We start from the raw sequence: 16,027 nt of genomic DNA, 5'->3' as shown, positions 1-16,027 counted from the left end.
CTAGAAAATATAAAAAACTGGAATGACAATATTTCTAGTCCTAAAGCTAACATTCAATTAAATAGTTTAATGACATCTTCATTCATAGCTGCTTTAAAATGTATTGACGATATATATATATTTTATAGATTTTAAGGAAATGTGACCTAAACAATTTATAAAATTTTTAAGTTTTTTGTATGTTTTGTTGTATTTTTTATTTTTATATATTTGTATTTTTTGTTTTGTCTTTGTGTATATTTTGTTTGTATGATTTATTTAAATAATAGCTTTGTCGACAAAATTTTAAATTTTATGATAATAAAGCATTGATTGATTGATTGATATTCTCAACAACAATAGTATTGAGCAATCTTTTTCAAAGACAAAGCTTGGATCTAGTTTCCGCTGAAAATCTTATCACCGATCTTATGAAGTTATTATAAACCAAAAGAGAAAATGCTGATGTTAATTTCAATAGAATATGGAACGACATATCAACTTAGGCTGAGAGATTTGACATACCTTTACAAAAACCCAGAATAGTGTCATGGCAAACAAGAAGATGAAATTATAATGTAGAAACAGTTGAAGAATACTATCGGATAAGTTTATACATTCCATTATTAGATGACATAATTTCGAATTTAAATTTTCGTTTCAGTAGTGAAGCAATAACAGTTTTTAATCTTGCAATTTTATTACCAAACAATTTACTTAAATCCGATGATGAAACAATTAATTCGTGTATAAGTAGTTTGTGGAAAACCTATCATCATATTTTATCTAATGAGGCTATGTCAACCTGTGAAACGGCATTTAAGTCTGAAATTATGCTCTGGAAAATGAAACTCTTAAGAGAAATCGACAACGACCAAAAAGATAAAAAAGAACTTTCTGTAATAGATATTTTTAAACTGTGTGATATTATATGTGAAAGAGATTTATCCAAACTGCAGCATCCTACTACAAATTTTAATGACCCTTCCGGTTAGTGTAGCGTCAGCTGAACGCACCTTTTCAGCTTTACGCAGATTGAAGATATGGCTGAGAAACAGAATGTCACAAGAAAGACTTTTAGATCTAGCATTACTTCATGTACATTTAGATCTAGATATAAGTATAGAAAATATAACCATACGTTTTTCAAAATCAAAACATAGGTTAGATTTTGTTTTGTAGTCTGTAATAAAAAGTTTTTCTATTATACTGACTTTTACTAAAAATGTATACCTACTACCTATGTTTATTCTATTCTAATTATACAGGGTGTTATGTAATAAATGTATTATATTATAACCATAGATACTTCTGCCTATATATACATCAACAAAAAAAATGAAATAAAAAAATGTTTAACATTAAGACCAAAAATTAAAAACATGAACATTAAATAATTTTATGTCGCGCCTCTGTTTTGCGGCTAAAGTTTAAAATAACGAAAGTACGAGCGTACCATATTTTAAATATTATTTTTTACTTTAGAAGATATTAATTCTACAATTTCGTTTTGAATTTGATAGCCTTAATAATGAGTTTTTTTTTAAGTATTTTCGTTAAAGAACCAACCTTCTGACTTCCTCGTTCTTAATGGTTCTAGGCCACATACCAGGATCCTCTGATAGAAGAATGGATTTTATTTAATATCGCTCGATCTGTATAGTTGTTTATTGTTTGTTTTTAATCTTGCAATAGTTTCTTAAACTACTTCTACTCAACCTATTCTTACAAAACTTTCCTTACATATTTTAGTAGAATTCCGTAAAAATATTATATTATCATATTTTACGTTTAACCCTTGGTTTAACTCCACAGTATCAATCCCTGAGAGAGGGTGAGAGGTGCCTTCAAATTTTTAAATTAGAAGGAGATCAAGTGGTACCTCGTCTTAAAGGTCTTTTTATCCTGAATTTAATGTTGTAGTCGTAGAGTAGAGGTAATTTTACTCAAGTGAAAAACTAAGAACCAAAAATAGAAAGTACAGGTAAAAATATTTTTGAGGTATCCTGACCTCTGAAACATTTAACAATTAAAAATAAAATCGTGGGTGTACAAACTTAGTTTAGTTGCACACCCTGCGCATTATTATAATTTTTTTTTCTGGATTTTAATTTTCTTACCGCTTCTATCAGATGGCGCCCGCGTGCGTTACACACCCTGTTACGGGGGCCCTGGATGGCTGTATGCAAGATTGTAGTAAATGCCATCAAATGTCGAAGAGCCACCTATTCGACAGTTGGGGCCAGAAAGGGAACTTCGAGGCTTTATTCGATGGCCTCCGAGATCTCCAGACTTATCCCTTAATGATTTTTTCCTTTCGGGATACCTCAAAGAGACCATCTATCGCCATAAACATCAACATGCTAATACTTTGGAAGAGCTTCGTGCAAAAATAGTTCATGCCACAAACAATATCCCAGTCGAAATGTTGGAAAACTCTAGTTTTACAATAGACTAGGATTTTGTTTGGCTCAATCAGGCGGTCTTTTTGAGTACCTTTGAAAATAGAAAACTTTTGCCGACATTTTTATTTTTATTTATTTTATTTTAATATATGACATAGGCTAGTATATCGTAATTTTCCTCCGGTTAAGAAGGCATCGAACTGCAAAGCAGAATTCAACGCTTTTATAAAACTTATAGTTATGCAAGTGATAAATTAGCATGATTTTTATCTTACATACCTAAACTCTGCTGCATTAGCCGTGTTTTAAAAATCAAAGAGTTTATGAAGGATTGGAACACAGAAGATCATTTTGATGCAAACGCTGATATCAAGAATATGATTTTCTTGACCGGAGTAATGTTAGCAACGGAATACCAGCAACGGCGGTTGCCGGCTCACGAGGTCGCGCGTTATGTCGAAGCGGCGCTTATGAAAATTAATAGTTTACTCAACACATGCAAACCTTTAGATGAATTATAAATTCCAGTAGATGCATTTTCTCAACGCAAAAAATTCCTCTTTAATAATTTTGTTATGTCGGCACAATAAAAAAAAATATGTAAAATTTAATCGGAAAAAAATTATTTTAAAATCGATATAAGTCGTTTATTATTTAAAAAGCAAAAAAAAAACGCGTTGTTAGGGTCAAAATTTTAAGATTTTTTTTAGGGGTGATAACTCAATATCTCTACTAACGTACTGGATATACCGTTTGAGAAAGTCGACCAATTTTAAAAAACTATAATTATTTTATTATGATAAAAGAAGAGACCAAATTCGGTATATTCGACAATTGGAGGGTAAAAAAACACCGTTGCTGAGGGTGAAAAAATATGATTTTTTAAGGGATGATACTAAAATGTCTTAAGATAGTTATATACTATATATGCCTTTTAACAAAGCCGACGCATTTTAAAAAATTATAATGATTTTACTATGTTAGAAGAAGAGACCAAATTCGGTATATTTGACAATTGGCAGGTAAAAAAACACCGTTGCTAGAGGTGAAAAATTAAATTTTTTTTAAGAATGATGATGCAGTATCTATAAATATTTACTATATAAGCCTTTTGAAAAAGCCAACTTATTTTAAAAAACTATATTTTTTTTACCATGTTAGAAAAATATATCAAATTCGGTATATTCGACAATTAGAGGGTAAAAACATACGTTCCTAGCGGTGAAAAAATATGATATTTCAAGGGGTGATACTACAATGTCTGTAGATACTTACTATATATGCCTTTTGAAAAAGCCGACGCATTTAAAAAAACTAGAATTTTTTTACTATGGTAAAAGAATAGACCAAATTCGGTAGTTTTCGACATTTGAAGGGTAAAAAAACACCGTTGCTACGGGTAAAAAATTAAGATTTTTTCAAGAATGATAATACAGTATCTATAGATACTTATTATATGAAAAGCCGATGTTGAAAAGCCGATGTATTTTAAAAAACTTCAATTTTTTAACTATGATAAAAGAATAAACCAAATTCGGTATTTTCGACAATTGGAGGACAAAAAAAACACCGTTGCTGTGGGTATAGGATTAAAATATTTTTAGGAATTCTAATTCAACATGTATAGTTGCTTGGGTACTTTATAACCCGACATAATTTAAAAAACTAGAGTTATTTTATTCTGATAAAAGGAGAAACTATAGACAGAGTCCAACGGCTTGCATGTCTCAGCATAACGGGTTCCATGCGGACGGCGCCAACTAGAGCGCTCGCGACTCTGCTGAGCCTTCCGCCTCTGGACCTCGTTGTGCAATTCGAGGCAATGAGGACTGCGTACAGGCTATACGTCCTCGGCGAACTACGTGCTGGCGAGACCGGTCACGCAAAAATTTGGTCACGGGCCATACAGGAATGTCCTCTCCTTCTGATGGGCAGTGACTGCATGGCTCCAGTGACTGTGGACTGCGAGGGATTTGTGACGCAGATTGCAGGTAGAGAGGAGTGGCAGCATTCCAACAGACCTGCATTGCTAAATAGGGGGACCATCTGGTACACAGATGGCTCCAGAATGAATAACAGAGCTGGTTCAGGGCTTTATGGTGGTGGGATCCCACATACCAGTAGGGCATACTCGGTGGGGGAGCACGCCACTGTCTTCCAGGCCAAAGTATTCGCTGTATTAAAATGCGGACAGAAAATCCTAAGCTGCGGACACCGCAATACAGTCGTATCAATATGCTCGGACAGTAGAGCTGCTATTAAGGCTATCACGGCCGCAAAGGTAAGCTCCAAGCTTGTACTAGAATGCATAAAAGTCCTGAAAAAACTGGTGCAGGTTGGCTGCAGGGTCCAGCTCATCTGGATACCTGGCCACGCAGGCCATGCAGGTAATGAGGAAGCGGACTCTCTTGCCAGACTGGGATCCGCGAATGTGCCGATGGGGCCGGAACCCATAGTTGGTATCGCCAAATGCGTTGCGGTCGCGTCAATGAAGGATCTGCTGGACAAGTGGACCCACCGAAGATGGACTGAGTCCCCTGGTATGAGACAGACCAAAGCGCACATAGATGGCCCCTCTGCCTGTCTCACCAAAAATCTGCTACGCCTAAAAAGACGCGAAATTCGGCTAGTGACAGGTCTTTTAACCGGCCACTGGCACTTAAGAAGCCATCTCCATACTATCGGTATTGCGGACAACCCGGAATGCTGATGGTGCTGTGAGGAGGATGAAACCGTTGACCATGTAGTCGGGAAGTGCCCAGCACTCACGCGCGCCAGGTTCAAATACTTGGGTAACACTTTCAGTGTACCGAGTGATTTTAAGTCCTTCAGACCAGAGAGCCTTATCGGTTTCTCTAAGGCCGTTGGGCTCTGGTAACCCCCGGTGGGGCATGACGGGTCCATTAGGAGACCTATATGCAGTTATGCACAACTGCCTTGGCAGTCCACTGTTTCGACAATTCAATTCAATTCAAGGATAAACTAATTTCGGTATGTTTCACCGAGAAGAGGGTAAAGAAACACTTTTGCTGTGAGTGAAAATTAATTTTTTTTTAGGGCTGATAATAATACTGAACTAATTTTGCTAAATTTAGCACGTAAAGGTATAAAACACCTTTGCTCCAGGTATAATTTTCTGAATATAAAATTAAATTTTCTGTTTTAAGTTCTTTTTTAAATCCTTAAGTGTGTACGGAGTAGAAATTTTTTTGTCCAGAATTTTTATTTTAACTCATTGTTTTTTTGTGTTTGAGACGCTTACGCCAAACACGCGGATCGTTCAGATCCTGCTAATAAGTTATTCCAACCGTGTGTGCGAAGACACGGCTGATGCAATTGCGTAATGTTTAAGGTTTAATGCAATGTCGGCATCCTTTAGTGTAACAACAAACGTTACACTAAAGGATGCCGACGCGGGTGTTCTATTATATAACTAACGCTTTATTTTAACTTTTGCTTTTAATTTACGTAAATTTGTTTTATTTTCCTTTGTTTTACTATTTACTCTATTATTTTTTAGTTACTAATTATTAATTTAATATATTTTTATTTATTTTAATTTCTATTTGTTGCTCTTACTAATTCTTTTAATGAATTACACATGTCAGATACCTTTGGTAGTTTATCTAATAAAACCGAAAACGTTTCTAATATCTTATTACCTAGTGGTTCAATTAATGTTGTTTTGAGAGGCCAAAAGTTATAATACTTATTTATCTTTCTTACTTTTATGTAAAGTCGTATCGCATCAGAAAAATACACATAGGAGTTTATGGTTATTGTGGCTATTATTCATATAATAATAATAATAATAATCAATCATTTTATTGTTCCATAACATTTACATAGTTTATAATATTTACATACATATAATACTGGAACAAAAGGCTTTTTATTCAGCATCCCTCCCAAGCAAGGGGCTGTTAAAGCCCATGCATTGCTATACACTTTTCATTATAGCACTCAAATAACCTTCACAATAATTCCTCAATTCTTGCCAGTAACTCAATTATATATAAAGTAGGCAAAAAGACTTACATTAAACCAAACTAACAATGTGGACGAATAATATTATTATCTACATCTACCCTAGATCTGCTAAACTCAATGGTAAAAATCTAAAATTGCTAAAGGAGTTGCTGCCTGATTTTATTTTTTAAATACACAACAGAAAAATTAAATGTATTAATTTTGAATTTATTAAGGGTGGAGGCTATGTTATATGAAAATCCCTTTTTGAAAGACTCTTTATTGTGTCTTGGGATTGTAAAAATATGTTTTCTTCGTATATTAAGATTATGGATATCCGTACGGTATACTACTTTCTTATTAAGATAAATAGGACATTTATATTTAACAATGTTATAAAAAAAGCAAGCCGAGTGCAATATTCTTCTATTGTACATAGAAAGCCAATTAAGTTCCCTGAGCTTATGTGATATATGCTGCCTTCTTTTAATGCCGCATATAAATCGTATACAAGAGTTTTGTACTTTCTGCACTCTTTCAGCCTGAGTTGTGTCCAAATAGGGCCCATAAACGCTATCAGCAAAATTAAAATGTTACAACACAAGTGCTTGACACAATTCTATTTTTGTTTTCCTTTCTAAAGAATGTCGGTGGGGAAAAAGGGATTTCAGGGCTGAGTAAGATTTTTTAATACATGAAGTTATATGTTCATCAAATTTAAGTTTATTATCAATTATTAAACCTAGGTTCTTTGAAGAGTTTCTAAAAGAGATATTACACTGCCCAATAGTGAGTCTTAATTTATTATAAATTATTTCTCGAAGTCTTTCACTGCAGAAAAGTAAAGCCACTGACTTTTGGGGATTTAATTTTAATAAATGATCTTCCGATAGTGCGTTAAGAGTTTTAAGATCTATGTTTAGTCTAAAATTTGCCTCTACAGCATCCTCCGGCTTAAACGAGTATATTAATTGTGTGTCATCGGCGTAAAAATGATATTTACAAAACTTTAAGGATGCTATAAAATTAGACGTATAAATGGTAAAAAGAAGAGGGCCCAAGACACTTCCCTGAGGAACACCAGCAAAAATAGACATAAGTGTGGAAAATGTACTATCAAGCGTTACTCTTTGCGTCCTTTTACTTAAAAACGACTTAACCAAAGCTTGGGCATTAACACCAAAACCACAATAAGATAATATGGCTAGTAAAATATCATAATTTAGCATATCAAAAGCACGAGAAATATCCAGGAGCACCAATACGCTTGCCTTACTCTCGTCTTGTGCACCAGTAAGTTGATCCGTAACATCCGCAAGTGCTGTCGTACAGCTGTGACCACGGCAAAATCCTGATTGTTTTTCTGGCAAAAGGTTGTTGGACCACACGAAGCCTGAAATTTGGGACGCCATAACCTTTTCCAGAATTTTAGACATAGATGGTAAAATAGAAATGGATCTAAGTTGACTATAGGTCTCAGGATTACTCACTTTAGGAAGCGGAACCACTATAGCAGATTTCCAATCACTTGGAAAAACTGAATCTCGTAAACAACAATTTATTAAGTGGGTAAGGTATAACAAAGGGGCAGCATAATATTAAAAAAGTGCTATTAATATTGTCACTTCCAGATGCAGTTGACTTCATGTTAAGTATAATATTAGAAATAGTTTCCTCAGTAACCTGAGTAAAATTAAATTCCTTATTTGTTTTTTTGTTTTTTTTTATAAAAATCCAAGAGTTCAGGTTTTGGAGAAATAGTAGAGTTAGCTGCATTGACAAATTGCGTGTTGATTTCATTAAGATTTCTTAGCTGATCTGGTATTGTATTTATTTTTTTATTTATGATGCCAACTTTTTTTAATTCCGCCCATTTTTCTTTTGCATTACAGTTTGAAAGCTTAATATTTAGATATGTTTTTTTTCAGCTCGAAATGCTGATGTAAATGTATTCCGAAGCTGTTTATAGTATTCCCAATGTTCTGGCAAACGTGAATAACGAAAGCGATTAAGTGCATCAGTCCTTAACTTTTTTAATAATTTCAAATTATCCGTGAACCACGGGCAGTATGGTTTTTTATTGTTTGTTTTTCTAGTTTTAAGAGGAGCATGTGCATTAAGTAGGGTTATTAATTTTGACGTAATAAAATTAACTTTTTTATCAACTGTATCTAAGTTATAAATTTCATTCCAAGCGATCATTTCTAAATCCATTTGAAATTCAGCCAAATTAATTTTTTTTTAATTTCTATAAACCACTGTCGAGCTCGGTGGAGCCTCATTTTGAAAAGGAATGTTACATCTTGTGAGAAGATGATCCGAAATATTAAGATCTTCTACCTCAGTATTAATTTTAAAATCACTATCAAAACAGATTAAATCTATAATACTTTGGGTTTTTTTAGTCAATCTAGTTGGCTCAGAAACATATTGACTTAGATTAAAAGTGTGTAAAATATTATTTAAGGTACTGGTGTTTGCAGAACTGTCATCCAAGAAATCAATATTAAAATCACCCAAGCACAATATTTTATCGGTAGTCGTAAAAAACTGTAAAAGAGTATCCTCAAAGCAAGCAAAGAACTCATTACAATTGGTATTGGGTGGCCTGTATATTACCCCTACTAAAAGACTCGAGCCATTAACAAGAACCTTAATCCAGATATGCTCCAGAAAATTTAATGTTTGATTTATACATAATTTATATTTTAGGAAACTTTTCATATAAACAGCCACTCCTCCCCCTCGCGAAGGTCTGTCTTGTCTGATTAGCAGATAACCATCAATATTTATGGAATTATTAGCAATATTATTAGACAACCAGGTCTTAGTAATGGCAAAAATATCATAACTGTAATTAGATATGTGGTTATGAAACTTTTAAACTTGTTTGTCATTTAGGAAATTATAAAGAAGAATGCTCGAATTATATTGTGTTTAGTTCTAATTTTAATTTTAAACATGCTGATTATTTGACTAGGCAATTAAGGAACTGAAAGAACTTTATTAGGGACTCATTTTAGGGATACGACTTCTTTACAAATGAGTATGAAAATTTTTTTAAAAAATCCTTATTTTATTTTTTTTCTAATATTTTATTTTAATCCGAGAAATAGTTAATCTACAAATGTGCAATGGCGGTGTTAGTAATTTAAATATTTTTTTAAATCCGACATTGTTATCGTATATTATTTAACATTACTTTTCTTATCTTTTGCATAAAGAGCTTCGACAAAAACCAAGTAGATTCTGTAGAAATGTTAGAGAATATGTATTGTCCTGTCATAAGACTATAATGTTAGGAATAAATACAAAATCTTTCGCTGTAAATAAAAGAACAATTGAAATACCTGATGAAAAATGGTGCAAGCATCAGGAGCATCAGGAAGTAGAAAAAAACATATATATATATATATATATGTTTTTACAACAAAATGAATAATGAATGAATGAATAATGAATAAAATAATATATATATATATATATTAAAAGAACTTTTCAAATCGCGTTAGTTGTCCCTTTAGTTGGCCTTTTTTAGCCTTGAGTTTCTTCAAGCTTATATCTGACATCTTTCAAGACAAATACACGCCAACCTTGCTGAACAATGGAAGTAACTACAGTACAATACACAAAAAATATACAAATCAAAATAAATGGCAAATATAACACACAAGGTACAATAGATAAAAAATAAAACACTAAAAAAATTCTTTATTTCCAAAACAGAATGAATTAAACACCCTGTATGTAAAATTAATAAAAACAAAAAATAATACACAGTTTCCTCAAGATTACTCACCTGAGATCCAATCAAATAGCACCTTATGTAAAAACAACAAATTAAAAATCCGCTAGTGTACGAATACCTTTAACGTCTTATTAAAATAAAATACCCTCACATATAACAAAAGACAATAAACTCTGTCTAGATTGCTATAGGAGCTAATAGGACTTAAATTCTTAAAAAAAATATATATATATATATATATATATATATATATGAACCCAAAGTCAACGATCCGATACGTATGATTACTATTCCAGAAATACTAGCTATTCTCGAAACCACTCGGAGGTTCCACAGCACGGTCGTGTAACTTCTATTCCATATAATATTTCTCAGAATAACACTGTTTTAGCGAATTACTCACAAGAGTCTAAAGAGCCTTTTGTCTTATTATCAACAGCGGTTGTCTATGCCTTTGATTTTAATCGACAGCCCCTAAAGTGTCGAATAATTCTCGATAGTGGGTCGCAGTCCAATTTCGTCACGGCTGAATTTTTAAAAAGCTTAAATTTGCCTACAACTTCGATCAACATTCCCGTGCGTGGCATAAGTCAGGCCACAGCTTATATTTCAAAGAAGTCTCAAATCACGTTGTCTTCAACTTCAAACAATTTTAAAGTCAATTTATCTTTTTTCGTTATTGACAAAATAACCGATAAAAGTCCACAATTCACATTTAGTCTTTCCAAATTACACGTTCCCGAAAATATAACATTGGCAGATCCAGATTATAACTGTTCTCAAGGAATTGACATGTTGTTGGGCGCTGTCATTTTTTATGAGCTTTTGTGTATAGGCCAGTTCAAGTTAGGCAAAAATATGCCAGTTTTACAAAAGACTCGACTCGGCTGGATTATTTCCGGTGAAATTCCTCTTGATCAAAATGAGATTAGAGTCAATCTTTCCAATAACTATTCTTCTAATTCATTGTTGACAAACTTCGAGCTCAACAGGCAATTATAAAAATTCTGGAACTATGAAGAGGTTCAGGATTCTCGTAAAAGTATTTTAACGAAACAAGAACTCGAATGTGAGACACATTTTACCAAAAATTTAACTCGTAACGAAACCGGTCATTTTGTAGTCAGACTTCCGCTCAAAGATAACTATCAAGATTTAGGTGAAACTCATAGCATGGCGCCCCGCAGAATGTATGCAATAGAGAGAAAATTATTTACAATTCAAATTTATTTAATGCGTATAAAGAATTTATGAAAGAATACGAAGAGCTAGGACACATGACCGAGATTAAACCTGATTTTAGTAACCAAACTATTGTCTCGTATTTACCCCATCACGCAGTTGAGAAGCCGGACAGTACTACGTCTAAAGTTCGAGTACTCTTTGATGCGAGTGGGAAATCAACATCAGGATTATCGTTAAACGATGTACTCAAAGTCGGTCCAACGGTTCAGCAAGATCTCTTTTCGATTCTTTTGCGTTTTCAGAAACATAATTTCGTTTTAATCGGTGACCTTGCAAAAATGTACAGACAAGTTTTCGTGCACCCGGAAGAACACAACTTGCAACGTATTGTGTGGCGCGAGAATGCTGATATGCCCATAAAACATTTCGTTTTAAATACGGTAACCTCTGGAACAGCACCCGCTTCGTTTCTTGCTACTCGATGCCTTAAGCAAATAGCATTGGCCAATCGCGAACAGTTTCCTAATGAAAGCAATATTATCGAGTGTGATTTTTATATTGATGATCTTCTCAGCGGTCAAAATTCTGTTGAAGATCTCGTCAAGCTAAAAAATAATATAATCAACATTTTACACTCTTACGGCTTCGAACTGCGGAAATTAAAGTCAAATGATTCTTGGGTTTTATCTGACTCCATTTTAATTGAAAATACTCATAAAGGTTATGTTATAACCGATGATTCCAATACCAAAACACAGGGAATTTGTTGGCTAGCCTCCTTTGATTGTTTTGAATATAATGTTCAAACTCCATTTAACGAAAGCGAACCTGTCACTAAACGAACTATCTTATCATTTATTGCAAAAATATTTGACCCTCTTGGGTTACCTACTTTACCTCGGACCTATCGTTATTAGGGTAAAAATTTTAACTCAGAAACTTTGGCAGGCGCAATTGGGTTGGGATGAAGCATTGCCCCAGGATTTATGGACTCAGTGGATTGAATTTCGTAAGCAGTTATGTAGCATTAATAGTATTAAAATTCCACGACATTTGTTAGTTAAAGAAATAAATATTGTACAGATCCACGGGTTTGCAGACGCAAGCGAAAAATCTTATGCGTGTTCTTTGTATTTAAGGTCAACTAATGCTGACGGGTCTCAGATGCACTAAGACTCGTGTAGCCCCGATTAAAGTGATTTCTATTCCGCGATTAGAATTATACGGCGCGCTTCTTCTTGTTAGGCTTTTGGATAAATGCTTATCCGCGATGTCAATACCAATAAATGATATTTTCCTTTGGACTGATTCAACAGTAGTGCGGTCATGGCTATCATGCGAACCGGGCACTTGGAGAACATTTGTTTCTAACCGCGTATCTGAAATTCAAAGGCTTAGCCACGGTGTTACCTGGAATCATATACCATCCGGTGAAAATTCTGCAGATATATTGTCGTGAGGAATAAGTATTCAATTATTGCCGGAATTTAGTTTATATTGGCACGGACCCTCATTTTTAAGAGAAGCAAATGAAAAGTGGCCAAAAGGAAAATCTACCATTTTTAATTTACCTGACGAATTACCCGAATACAAATCTAGAACTCAATTAATTTTTAACGTTATAACTAAAGATTTTAAATTATTCGACAGATTTTCTAACCTAAACAAACTTATTCGAGTAGTAGCTCTTCGCTTCAGATTTGTTCATAACTGTAGAAATAATAAAGTTCGTAGAACATACGACTTCATTACGAATATAGAATTCCACTATGCCAAAACTTCTCTGATTAGACTAGTGCAACAAGTTTCTTTTACCGAAGATTTTTCTCAGATAATGCGAAACAAAGAAGTAAAAAATAAAAGTAATTTAAAATCGTTATCTCCCTTCTTGGATTCAAATGACTTAATTCGCGTCGGTGGTAGACTCAAACATTCCCAACTTCAATATGATCAAATACATCCAATACTTCTTCCCCATAATCATACATTTACCAAACTCATCATCGATCATGAGCTTAAACGTAGCTTACATGCGAGAATCCAAGGTACTTTGTCACACCTAAGACAGAACTATTGGCCTATACGGGGAAAGTCAATGGTTGCTTTTTGCATAAAAAGATGCTTAACATGTTTTAAGTCAAACCCGCCGTTTCATTATCGACAAATGGCCGACTTGCCACCAGCTCGCGTAGTAGTTTCGAAGTCATTCATGTCATGCGGAGTCGACTATGCAGGTCCCTTTGATTTGAAGGATGGCAAAACTAAAAATTGAAAAGTAATTAAGGGGTATGTTTGTGTTTTTATTTGCATGGCGACAAAGGCCTTGCACCTTGAGGTGGTCACGGATTTGTCTAGTAATGGATTTGCCAGCATTTTGAAGCGTTTTGTTTTTCGGAGAGGTTTATGCTCTGATATTTATTCGGACAACGCCACCAATTTTGTTGGACTCAATAATGAACTGAAAGCACTAAAATCATTCATTCCAGGGTTATTTAAATGAGAACCAAATCAACTGGCATTTTATACCAGCGCGCTCTCCCCATGTCGGTGGACTTTGGGAAGCCGCTGTCAAATCCGTTAAGCATCATCTTAAACGCGTAATAACTACCAACATACGAGGAATTTTACACACTTATAACTCAGGTGGAGGCGGCGTTAAACTCCCGTCCATTAATACCTTTAAGTTAAGACCCAAATGACCTCGACGTATTATCACCCGCTCACTTCATAATTGGCCAACCTCTTACTGCAGTTCCCGAACGAGATCTACAGAACAATAAAATAAACTACGTTAAGCGTTATCAATATGTGAAGCGATTAGCTCAGCAGTTATGGAAGCGTTGGTCTCATGACTATTTGCAGCAAATGCAGCAGAGAACCAAGTGGCAGTTTGACAAGAACCCTGATTTACAAGTTGGTAGTATGGTACTGCTTCGAGAGTCTAACCTTCCTCACAATCGATGGGCCCTTGGACGAATCACACAGGTGCATCCAGGAAGCGATGGCAAGATCAGAGTGGTGACTGTGAAAACTTCCAACGGGATCGTCAAACGCTCCATCGTTAAAGTTTGTCTTCTTCCTTCTGAAGACGATAGAGATGACCTTTGAAAGACTTTCCTTTCAACGGGGGCGATGTTTGAGACACCCATGTTTTAATTTACTACAAAGGACGACTAGCGCCATCTCTTAGTTAGAGTCATAGGCGCCTCTCCATGTGTTAAAAAGAGATAGACAATATTGGACAAAACGAGTGCGTTTTTCAGCCTTCGCGCAAGCAGAACTTCTGACAGTTCGTTCGTTCGTCTCGATACCGCCATCCATGGCTCACTGCTCTCCTCGCTCTCGATAAGTTTTGTGTTGTTGTAAACGCTATGTTTAATTTGTTAATTTATGAGTTAATAAAAAATGTAAAAAAAAACAGCTCTAGGCTTATTAATGACGCCCACGGAGGCCGAAGCATAAGCAATAAACATAGTCATTAAGATGAAATTTATCGGTCTGACCGAAAAGAGGGTCAGGATATTTACAAAACTTAAGCTAGCTCAGCGGTACCGTAAGTAACCAAATACGGTTTACACTTAGGTTTCGATAAAAGAGTCTGAGATAAATATTTGGTTTATAAAATTCATTTGAGTTTTGGTCACTAAAGAGTTAAGTTATTTAATAAAAACAATAAAGGGTGTAGCAACGTGAAATAAGCTGTGTTGGTTTGGTGTAGTGTCTTACTACAAGAAAGGGTGTAGTAGTAGGTTCTCACAGAGTATGCTTATTTCTATCTTACGCCGATATTTTACCTTTTTAATTAAAAATGTCATTAATGAAATATCTATATATTTATATGACCGATTGTTGCTTGTCTTGCTTGTGTTGTTGTGACGATTGTTTATTGTTTCTTGTTAAGATACTGAGCTGGTCTGGGACCATTGCACAGCTCGTTGTATTTAACAAAACTTTGTATCTGGAGAGGACCCTCGCGTTTTGGTGTCCATTGCACCCCTCAGTACAAAGTGTGTTATCGTCAAGTGGTCTAGATCGGAGATTGCTGTCTCAATCTCATGTTTTATGATAATGTTTTTGGTAGCATTTTCGCTACGGTTTGTGAGTAATGTAGGGCTCACGTTTTGGCATATTAAACGATTGTATATCATTCAATATCAGTACGTTGTCGTTACTGGGACATTTAACAATCGGATAAAAGTAATAAATTGGTGAATAATGAATTTTGGGATATTTAAGTAAAGTGGTTAAATGTTGGTGAACATGAATTAAATGGTTATCGTAAAAGTAAAATCACTGAGCAAGTTTAAAACATATTAATTCATATTTTTCATATTAATGACTTTGCTTAATTTTTTTTAATTAATTTTACGGGAATAAGTGTGCTCAGGTTACTTTTATTATTTCAGGTCTACACGTCACCATCTCTATTTTACAGTCGCCCAAGCCCAGTTTTTCGCAAGGTGTTTATTCCTTAGAACATTGAAAGGCTAGAAGTAGCATGCCGTGGAACTATGGACAGGTTTGTTTGCTTGCAACATCTCTGATGCAATGATGCCAAATGCTTATAGAGAAATGGCAAAAATCACTTTATAATATCATAAAAGTTTTCAGTTTTTTCCGAAAACTCATAACAATACTACTGCTCCCCTTTAATAAAATATCAAGCATTTTTTAAAAATAAATTTGATAAGATACTCTATATCAAAGTCAATATACGTGAAATATGAAAATAAAGTACGAA

This window comes from Anthonomus grandis, chromosome 2, assembly GCF_022605725.1.
Source record: "Anthonomus grandis grandis chromosome 2, icAntGran1.3, whole genome shotgun sequence".
Taxonomy (NCBI): Eukaryota; Metazoa; Arthropoda; class Insecta; order Coleoptera; family Curculionidae; genus Anthonomus; species Anthonomus grandis.
This window is presented reverse-complemented; position numbering follows the sequence as displayed.